The sequence below is a fragment of the Ursus maritimus genome, unplaced genomic scaffold, assembly GCF_017311325.1.
Source record: "Ursus maritimus isolate PB19 unplaced genomic scaffold, ASM1731132v1 scaffold_8, whole genome shotgun sequence".
Classification (NCBI taxonomy): domain Eukaryota; kingdom Metazoa; phylum Chordata; class Mammalia; order Carnivora; family Ursidae; genus Ursus; species Ursus maritimus.
Window position 1 is genome coordinate 4,882,496 of NW_024426996.1, and position 4,861 is coordinate 4,887,356.

Sequence of the window (4,861 nt, forward strand, 5' to 3'; positions counted from 1 at the left end):
AAATAATTTCATACAATATTCTCCTTATACCTTGCATACATGTATTCACTCTAGATTTATTTCTATTTATCAACTATTTAAAGCTCATACCATGTTACTTTTCTAAAGAGGACCATTTATCCAAAATTATATCCCCTCACATACACACATCTAATTTCATTGTACCAGCAATCTCTATGTCAACACTATGTTTTATATTTTATATTTTGTACATTTATATTTTATATTTTTTATACTCTCTTTCTATCCTGCCTAAAATGATCTTGTATATGTATGTTTGTACATATATGTGCATATACTTATTTTCTATCACCCTTAACTGGAATACGAGCTTTATGAAACTTATCTATTTTATTTTTCTCTGTATCAAAGTTCCTGGAACAGTATCTGGTATGTAATAGATGCTCATTAAATATTTGATGAATGAATCAATAAACTCAAAACTAAGGCTTACTAAACTACTTAAACTACTTAAACAGGCTGCACATGGTTATTCCAAACAAAGAAAATTCCAGAGAAGACATCTGAGTAGCCGTTATTGAAATAATCTAAAGACATTTCAAAAGGGAAAATATGTATTTATTTAAATGTATTTATTTAAAAGTCAAAACTGTGGAAAGATAAAACAGCTTGTTTGGGGAGTTTTTTGACTAAAATCTGATGACCACAGGGAGTGTTTCTATAGAAAGGACCTGAAGCTTAGGGTAGATAATTTAGCTGCATGATATATATGGCAACCTTTTATACCCAGGAGCTCCCTTCTCTTTAGATATCGTAATCTAATGCGGCTTTAAGTTACCTTAAACAATGATGCGAGTGACCTAATTGAGTAGCTTTTACTTTCCCTATCAAACCAATGAGTTACTCCGGATACTGGAAATACTATGTTTTAGACCTGTCTCAATGGTATACCAAGGGTTATATAGGTTACAAAAAATCCATTTCCTCAAAAAAAATTAGAACCTATTTTCATTTTCTGTCCGCTCTCAACCTCCTACGAGAATCACTGGAATATTTTCTAAAGAATGTGGAAGGCATATTATTTGGAGAGGGAGTACAAATCATTTGGCACTGAGACTGCTACTTTTTTCCCAAGAAGATCCTTTCCATTTCTTGATATGGATGCCTTATTATCTTCGGCACATGACCTTAAACACTAGGGAATATATGATCTAATGGACACTTTGGTCCCTTCGTCTTATTCATAATCAGTATTAATTGCTCAATAGCCAAATAGTGAGCATAGCATAGAATCTGCATAATTTATGACCTGAAGGAAAGGTGAAAAGCACTGATAATACTGGATATGGAGATCGTTCCTGAATAGCATGGTCTGAGGATAGAAGATAAGGAACTTCAAGTTGAAGTACTCATAACAGTGCTGAGCACAAATGAAAAAGAACAGAAAACTGACTAGTCTCCCAGTTACATGGAAATCATCTAAAGTAGACAGACTGGTTACTTAGAGCTAAGGACCTGAGACCAACCTGACAGGGTCTGAATCTCTGTTTAACCACAAAATTAGCTGTAAGACTTAAGTCTTAAGACCAAATTAGCTTAACTTCTCACTTCACGTGTAAAAGGGGAATAATGATGACATGTGCATAATATGGTTTGGAGGAGAGAAACAAACAGGGTTATTAATTCATGTAAAGCACTTATCAAGGTGCTTATAAATGGCCTACAAATGTTAACACTCTTATGCTGTGTATGTTTTATATAGGCTTTCCTAAGTCTACCGCTTTTACCCCTTCCCTAAATGACTGTTTTGTTTCTTTTTAATCAGTTGAGAATAAAGACAAAATGACAGAACTTAACGTACAAAATCAGAATAGAGAAAGGGAGAAGAGAGAACAGAGGTTCAGGAGTAGAGAAGCATGTCTTGCGACTATAAAGTAATGAGGTTGACATAATTCTTCCACAGTAAATTCCGAAGGCAAATTCTTAAGAGGAGTTTCATTCTAGAAATGCTTTGAGCAAAGAAAGTGAATTTGAATAAATTTTGTCCCCCCCCAGGGGACTTCTTTGAAGTAGCACACTCATTTGGTAGGTTCCCTCTAAAATCTACTTAAAAAAAAAAGTTTTATAGAGAACCTGTTTAATCCTTAAAATTGAAGTAGAATAAATCTTGAGTTTAGCCCCCCCCACACACAGGTGCTCTTCTCTAGAAACTGCAGAAACCCCCGTCGGGAGGCAGAGTTCAGAGGGAAGCACCTTCATGTTGTGGCTCAAGACCCAGTTACACTCTCAGCTCCTGAGTTCGGCCATACTCAAACATCCTCTTTGACACTTCAGGTCGGTTTACTGAGTTGCTTTTCTGCGCAGGCGCCACGGGAGGAGCGTCCCGTAGTGATCGAGCGAGTGGATCAGACACAGAAACAACCGAAACAACGCTGCGGCACGTTTCTCTGATAATCGGCAAATGTGTGACAAGAAAGTACAGAGAAGGGTGCCAACAATCATGTTCGCAAAGAAGGATTTGAGGTTTTCTTCAGGAAGTATAACTCGAGCTATGCCTTGCAGAATGGACCAAACTCCGGTAGCTGGAAAAAGGAAGGGGACGGTCTCCGAAACAGGATTTAACAGATGTCGAGGCCATTGAGGCCTCTGTCACAGGCCATCTTAACTCTTCTCTCGGATGCCTTCTGGTGCTCGGTCCAATTTCTTGTTGCCCTATTATAGGAAATCTACCCAATAACTGACTCCATCCAGACCAAATGTTAGTGAACAGGTGGTCGGAGGCCATTCTGAAAGGCAGACTTTCAGTGCTGAAGAACTCTATACCTGATAGGGACAGAAATATGTATAAAAGATACTGACCAGATCTCTCTAAGATCAGGGGAGATAAAGATCTGTGTATCATCAGTGCAGTCCTGAACTTAGAACCAATTCTGCTCCATATACATGCTATTTCTGTTATGCCAGGGTTCATTCTAATTAAAAGTAATAAATATCCTACTTTTTAAAAAAAAATATTATTTGAGAGAGAGAGAGCACGAGCAGGAGGGGCACAGGGAGAGGGTGAGAGAATCTCAAGCAGGCTCCACACTGAGCTTAGAGCCAAACATGGGGCTTGATCTCACAACCCGAGACCATGACCAGAGCCAAAACCAAGAATTGATGGCTTAACCGACTGCGCCACCCAGGTGACCCTAAATCTCCTATTTTAAATGACAATTTTGTTTATTTTTGCTTTGAGCAAATCATACAGAGGAAACCTCATGTGGTCTGGACCCATAAACATGGAACATAGAGGTGATAAGACACTTCTTTTCTTTAGGAATGACTAGAAAAGACATAAAAGATCATTTAAAAGGTTTGGTAAGAAGAGAGTTCAACCAATCAGGAGAGAATTTGTCATTTGGATGAGCTTAATGAGAAAAGCGGTGCCCTGGCTGATGTGACAATGTTAAGCAACAAAATAATGATTTATTAAAGAGTAACAAATCCAGGGGAAAATGGTACAAAAGAGAATTGGATAAACTCTTCCAAGAAAATAATTCTTTCCTCTACTTTGGTTGGATGATTTAAAATAAGACGAGTTACTCTATTTTCAAAATTCCCTGTGAAATAAGTTAAAGTTTTATGTAGTTTTAATAATTAAGAATTATATTTAAAGGAGTTTCAATTTCTAATGTTCTAAACTTTATGAAAATCATGCTATATTTATTCAGAGTACATTAGAAATAGGAGAAGGGGTGCCTGGGTGGTTCAGTTGGTTAAGCATCTGCCTTCGGCTGAGGTCATGATCCCAGGGTCCTGGGATTGAGCCCTGCGTCCGGCTCCCTCCTCAATGGGGAGCCTGCTTCTCCCTCCCCCACTGCTTGCCGCTCTGCCTGTTTGTGCTTTCTCTTTCTCTCTGTCAAATAAAAAATAAATAAACCTTTAAAAAATAAATAAAAGAAGAAAAGCTGATTAAGTATAAATATAATAAAATATATTTTACTTATTAAAATGGCAACTTAATGAAATATATTTTTACACTAAATGTAGTTTGGAAATTTTAGATCATATGTTTTACAGAATTGATATGTATTGTTTGACGTCTAACTCAGAACATTTTATTTTATTTATTTAAAAAAATTTTTTAAAACATTTTATTTATTTATTTGAGCGACAGAGTGAGTGAGAGAGAGAGAGAGCGTGAACAGAGGGAGAGGCAAAGGGAGAGGGAGAAGCAGACTCCCCGATGAGCAGGGAACAGGGCTCCATTTCAGGACTCTGGGATCATGACCTGAGCTGAAGGCAGACACTGAGCCACTCAGGCACCCAATTCAGAGCATTTTTAAAACCCTCTTTCTTCTTACTTCCTTTAAACAGAAAATTACGTGTAATATGTCTTATTGACTTAAATCATAACAGTAGAGTATCCTGGAAAGGATATTGGTCTTAGAATTGCTGGTCATGGATTTAAATCCTAAGTACTATTATTTTCTAACTATGTAGACTTGAGGAAGTTTCTTAAGTTTTCTGAGCTTCCTGAGACTCAGTTTCCTTCTATTCAAACTTGACATACCACAGTGTATATGCCAGAATTATCGAGAAGGATTAGTGAGATGTTTGGGGATGAAACAAACAAAAATGCAAAGCACAGTACCTGTCACAGAACACACATCCGCACTATTAATTTCCTCCTCCCATTCCATTCCATAGTCTCAACAAAAAGTTAAAGATCTGACCTCACCCAAGATCTAATTAGTAAGAGTGAGAGAAGTCAGAGAAATTTGTTTCCTGTGACAAGTAGGAAGTTAACTGTACATTCCTGGGATTGACATGATGAAGACCAGACTGGATGGCGTGTGCCCAGCACAAATAGGATAATAGCCTTCTCCTCGAGGATGCTCACATTTAGTAAATGCGG